General features: G+C 38.5%; 1 non-coding gene across 1 annotated transcript; it reads right to left on the reverse strand.

The window, feature by feature from the left end:
• Positions 1 to 3,850: 3,850 nt before the first annotated feature.
• Positions 3,851 to 3,958, reverse strand: LOC127746962 (small nucleolar RNA R71). Its single transcript, XR_008008767.1, has one exon. It is a non-coding gene; the product is annotated as a small nucleolar RNA R71 (small nucleolar RNA).
• Between the last annotated feature and the right edge of the window lie 2,610 nt (positions 3,959 to 6,568).

The following is a 6,568-nucleotide window of genomic DNA, read 5'->3' on the forward strand; positions in this document are numbered from 1 at the left end:
TTTTCATGCAAAAATCACATTTCTGGATTTTACTATGAGTTTGTGTGTTTTTCTGTGATTTCGGATATTTTCTGACTAAAATTGAGGGAACTGAGCAAAAATCTGATTCAGAGGCTGAGAAAGGACTGCAGATGCTGTTGGATTCTAACCCTCCTGCACTCTAAGTGGATTTTCTGGCGCAACCAAAGCCCAATTGACACGCTCTTAATTGCGTTGGAAAGTAGACATCTTGGGCTTTCCAGAAATGTATAATAGTTCATAGTTTTCCCGAGATTTGATGGCTCAAACAGGTATCCAAACGCCCACCAGAGACCTTTTTCTGGCGTAAAACGCCAGAACTGGCACCAAAGCTGGAGTTAAACACCCAAACTGGCACCAAAGCTGGCGTTTAACTCCAAGGATGGCCTATGCACGTGAAAGCTTCAAAGCTTAGCCTAAACACACACCAAGTTAGCCCCGAAAGTGGATTTCTGCACTATCTACTCATTTTCTATAAACCTAGTTTAGTAGTTTAGTATAAATAACACTTTTTACTATTATATTGATATCTTTGGACCACTTTTCGATCCTTTGATTAGGTCTTCTTCCCCAATTTTTGAATTCTTATGCCATTTGGGAGACTGGCCATTCGGCCATGCCTAGACCTTTTTCTCTTATGTATTTTCAACGGTGGAGTTTCTACACCTCATAGATTAAGGTGAGGAGCTTTGCTGTTCCTCATAAATTAATGCAAGTACTATTATTTTTCTTTTAATTCACGCCTACTTCTTCCCTAAGATATACTCTTGTGCTTAATTCAGTTAAGTCAGACTGAAGGGGTGACCTGTGACAATCACCCACTATCTTCAATACTCGCTTAGCCAAGATCTGCGTGCCTGACAACCACAAAGCGGTCTACATGATGTTCAATGTAGTCATTAGATGCCAGTCGGAGTATACTCTCTTGGGTCTTTGATCCACGGATTCGCATCGTCTCTCCTGACAACAGAGCATCCGACCCCGTGATTAGGATCTTCGTGGTATAGGCTAGAATTAATAGACAGCATTCCTAATATCCGAAAAGTCTAAACCTTGTCTGTGGTATTCCGAGTAGGATCTGGGAAGGGATGACTGTGAGGAGCTTTAAACTCGTGAATGTGAGGCGCAGTGACAGTGTGCAAAAGGATCAATGGATCTTATTCCGACACAAGTGAGAACCGACAAATGATTAGCCCGCGGTAGCTGTGCCTGGTATTTTTCATTCGAGACGAGAAATCCGACAGTTGATTAGCCGTACAGAAACCCTAGCTGGACCATTTTCACTGAGAGGATCATACAGCTTGCCATGGAAGGAAAGACGCATGATTGGATGAATGCAATATGAAAGCAGAGGTTCAGAGGCAATAAAGCATCTCCAAACGCTTATCTGAAATTTCCACAATGAATTACATAAGTATCTCTATTTTATTTTATGTTTTATTTATCTATTAATTATCAAAATCTCATAACCATTTGAATCCGCCTGACTGAGATTTACAAGATAATCATAGCTTGCTTCAAGCCGACAATCTCCCTGGGATCGACCTTTACTCACGTAAGGTATTACTTGGACGACCCAGTGCACTTACTGGTCAGCTATGTGGAGCTGTGAAAAGTGTGAATCACAATTTCGCATACCAAGTTTTTTGCGCCGTTGCCGGGGATTGTTCAAGTTTGGACAATTGATAGTTTATCTTGTTGCTTAGATTGGGTAATTTTTATTTTTATTTTCGAAAAAAATAAAAAAATTCATGCATTGTGTTCTTCTATGATCTTCAAGTTGTTCTTAATGATTTCCTTTGTTCGATCTCATGATTTTCCTGTTTTGTGTTTTATGTTGTTTTTCATATGCATTTTCAAAATCATAGTATTTGAACATTCAAAATTTCTTAGTTTGGTGTTTTGCATGTCTTTCTTTTTAAAAAAATTTCAAAAATATGTCATTGATGTTCATCATGATCTTCAAAGTGTTCTTGGTGTTCATCTTGACATTCAAAGTGTCATTGCATGCATTACTTGTTTTGATCTTATATTTTTATGTTTTACTTCATTTTGTTGTTTTTCTCTCTCTTCATTAAAAAAGTCAAAAAATAAAAAAAATTATATTTTCAAGTAAATAATACAGAGAAATGAAGGTTCAGAACATAAGGCAGAAGAATCACAAAGAAAAAGAGCTCACTGGCGTCAAAACACCAGTAAAGAGGCACTTTGGGCGTTAAACGCCAGAATGGCTACCATTATGGGCGTTTAATGCCAGTAAAGCTATCATTCTGGGTGTTAAACGCCAGAAATGGCAGTATTCTGGGCGTTTACAAAAATGCCCAGTAAAGAAGGATTTCCGGCGTTTACCTGGCTGGGCGTTAAACGCCCATAGAGGTAGCATTCTGGGCGTTAAACGCCAGAATGGATAGCATCCTGGGCGTTTAACGCCAGGATGACACAAGGGAGGTAATTTTGTTTCCAATTTGATTTTTTTCAATTTTTCATATTTTAATTCATAACTTTTTGCATCAAACATATTTTAAACTTTCATTTTTCATTTTTCTTTTAATGTTTTTGAAAAATTTCAAACTAATTTTTCAAAAATCTTTTACTTAATCTTATCTCATATTTTCAAAAATCCTTGCTAACAATTAATGTTTTGATTAAAAAAATTGCAAGTTTGTTACTTTCTTGTTAAGAAAGGATCAATCTTTAAATTTTAGAATAATATCTTTTAATTTCTTGTTAGTCAAGTTATCTTTTTTTAAAAATCAAATATTTTTCAATCATATCTTTTCAATCATATCTTTTTAAAAAAATCAAATCTTTTTCAATCATATCTTTTTTTCAATCAAATCTTTTTCAATCATATCTTTTCAAATTTTGATTTCAAAATCTTTTTTCTAACTTCTTATCTTTTCAAAATTATTTTCAAATCTTTTTCAACTAATTACTATTTCTTATCTTTTTCAAAACCACCTAACCACTTTTCCACTTCCAATTTTCGAAAATCACTAACCACTTTTTTAAAAATCTTTTTAATTAACTAATTGTTTTAATTTCAATTTTTGAAAACTCTTTCTCTCTCTCTCTCTCTCTCTCTCTCTCTCTCTCATCTTTTTCTATTTATTTGCTAACACTTCTCTTCCAGTTATAATTCGAACCTTCTCTCTCCCTCTGTATTTGAATTCTTCTCATTCTCTCTCTACCTCATTCTTCTATTCTTCTTTTTTGCTGACACCTCAAGGAATCTCTATACTGTGACATAGAGGATTCTACTACTCCCTTTTGTTCTCTTCTTTTTCATATGAGCAAAAATAGGGATAAAAACATTCTTGTTGAAGCTGATCCTGAACCTGAAAGGACTCTGAAGAAGAAGCTAAGAGAAACTAAAGCACAACACTCCAGAGAGGACCTTACAGAGAATTTCGAAAAAGAAGCAGACATGGCAGACGAACCCAACAACAATGCTAGAGATTCAAGGAAGATGCTTGGTGACTATAATGCTCCAACTTCCAACTTCTATGGAAGAAGCATCTCAATTCCTACCATTGGAGCAAACAACTTTAAGCTTAAGCCTCAATTAGTTTCTCTAATGCAGCAGAATTACAAGTTTCATGGACTTCCATCGGAAGATCCTCATCAGTTCTTAGCTGAATTCTTACAGATCTGTGATACCGTCAAGACCAATGGGGTTGATCCCAAGGTCTACAGACTCATGCTTTTCCCCTTTGCTGTAAGAGACAAAGCTAGGACATGATTGGACTCATAATCTAGAGAAAACTTGAACTCTTGGGACAAGCTGGTCAATGCTTTCTTGACCAAATTCTTTCTACCTCAAAAGATGAGCAAACTCGGAGTGGAAGTCCAAACCTTCAAACAGAAGGAAGGTGAATCCCTCTATGAAGCTTGGGAAAGATACAAGCAATTAACCAAAAGGTGTCCTTTTGACATGCTTCCAAAATGGAGCATCATATGTATATTCTATGATGGTCTATCTGAATTATCTAAGATGTCATTGGACCATTCTACTAGTGAATTTCTTCATCTAAAAACCCCTACAGAAGCCCTTGAACTCATTGAGATGGTTACAAATAACCAGTTCATGTACACTTCTGAAAGAAATCCTGTGAATAATGGGATGACTCAGAAGAAAGGAGTTATTGAGATTGATACTCTGAATACCATATTGGCTCAGAACAAAATATTGACCCAGCAAGTCAATATGATTTCTCAGAATCTGACTGGATTACAAGCTACATCCGGCAGTGCTAAAGAAGCCTCCTCTGAAGGAGAATCTTATGACCCTGAGAATCCTGCAATGGAAGAGGTGAATTACATGGGAGAATCCTATGAAAACACCTATAATCCTTCATGGAGAAATCATCCAAATTTCTCATGAAAGGATCAACAGAAGCCTCAACAAGGCTTCAATAACAATAATGGTGGGAGAAATAGGTTTGGCAATAATAGCAAACCTTTTCCATCATCTTCTCAGCAACAGACAGAGAATTCTGAGCAGAGCCTCTCTGGCTTAGCAAACATAGTCTCTGATCTATCTAAGACCACTCTCAGTTTCATGAATAAAACAAGGTCCTCCATAAGAAATTTGGAGGCACAAGTGGGTCAGCTGAGTAAAAGAGTTATTGAAACTCTTCCTAGTACTCTCCCAAGCAATACAGAAGAGAATCCCAAAAGAAAGTGCAAGGCCATAACTATAACCAAAATGGCCGAACATGGAGAGAGTGAAAAGGCAATGATTCCCAGCAAGGAAGACCTCAAGGGACATCCACTGACTAATAATAAGTTCCCTATTGAGGAACCAGAGGAATCTGAGGCTTATACAGAGACCACAGAAATTCCACTGAACTTACTTTTGCCATTCATGAGCTCTGATGAGTATTCTTCCTCTGAAGAGGGCGAAGACACTGTTGAAGAGCAAGTTGCTCAGTATCTAGGAGCAACTATGAAGCTGAATGCCAAGTTATTTGGTAATGAGACTTGGGAGGATGAACCTCTATTCAATGAACTGAATACATGGATTCAGCAGACATTGCCTCAAAAGAAACTAGATCCCAGAAAGTTCTTAATACCTTGCACGATACGCACCATGAACTTTGAAAAGGCTCTGTGTGACCTGGGGTCAGGTATCAACCTCATGCCACTCTCTGTAATGGAAAAACTAGGGATCTTTGAGGTACAAGCTACAAGAATCTCACTAGAGATGGCAGACAAATCAATGAAACAGGCTTATGAACTTGTGGAGGATGTCTTAGTGAAGGTTGAAGGCCTTTCTGTCCCTGCTGACTTCATAATCCTAGATACTGGGAAGAATAAGGATGAATTCATCATCCTTGGAAGACCCTTCCTAGCCACAACAAGGGTTGTGATTGATGTGGATAGAGGGGAGTTAGTCCTTCAATTAAATGAGGACTACCTTGTGTTTAAGACTCAAGGATCTTCTTCTGTAAACATGGAGAAGAAGCATGAAAAGCTTCTCTCAATACAGAGTCAGACAGAGCCCCACACTCAACTTCTAAGTTTGGTGTTGGGAGGCCACAATCATGCTCTGAGTATCTGTGAAGCTCTGTAAGAGCTTCCTATCAAGCTATTGACATTAAAGAAGCGCTTATTGGGAGGCAACCCAATTTTATTTATCTATGTTAATTTAAGTCTTCTATAGGCTAATGATCATGTGAAGTCATGAAAACAACTGCAAAATTAAAGCAGAATGAAAAATAGCATCAAAAATAGTACACTCTGGAGGACAGGCTTACTGGCGTTTAAACGCCAGTAAGGATAATAGAATGGGCGTTTAACACCCAGTCTAACAGCATTCTGGGTGTTAAACGCTAGAATTGGCAGCCAGACTGGCGTTTAATGCCAGAAAGGGCTGTCTGGTGTCTGGCTAGCGTTAAACGCTAGAAAGAGGCACCAACCTGGCGTTTAACGCCAGGAAAGGTAGCAGAACTGGCGCTTAACACCAGATTTGGCACACAGTGGGCGTTTAAATGCCAAGAAGGTGCAGGGATGAGAATTCCTTGACACCTCAGGATCTGTGGACCCCATAGGATCCCCATCTACCCCACTTCACTCTCCCTCTTCTTCACACCTTTCCATAATACTATTCCCCAACACCCACCTACCTCACCATTCAAATTCAAACCATTTCCCTCCCAAACCCACCCATTCTCCACACGGTTACCCTCTCTCCCTTACCCTATAAATAACCCCCCTTGGCCGAATTCCCACACACCTCCATCTTCTCTATTTTTTCTTCTTCTTCTTCTCCTTTCTTTCTTCTTTTGCTCGAGGATGAGCAAACTTTTTAAGTTTAGTGTGGGAAAAAGCTCTGCTTTTTATTTTTCCATAACCATTATGGCACCTAAGCTGGAGAAACCTCTAGGAAGAGAAAAAGGAAGGCAGTTACTTCTAACTCTGAGTCATGGGAGATGGAGAGATTCATCTCAAAAGCTCATCACTAGAAAGAGAATGGAGCAAACAAGAGAGCCCACTCATGGACCTCAACAAGAGCATGAGGAAGTCCCTCATGAAGAAATCCCTGAGA

This window comes from Arachis duranensis, chromosome 4 (genome assembly GCF_000817695.3).
Source record: "Arachis duranensis cultivar V14167 chromosome 4, aradu.V14167.gnm2.J7QH, whole genome shotgun sequence".
NCBI lineage: Eukaryota > Viridiplantae > Streptophyta > Magnoliopsida > Fabales > Fabaceae > Arachis > Arachis duranensis.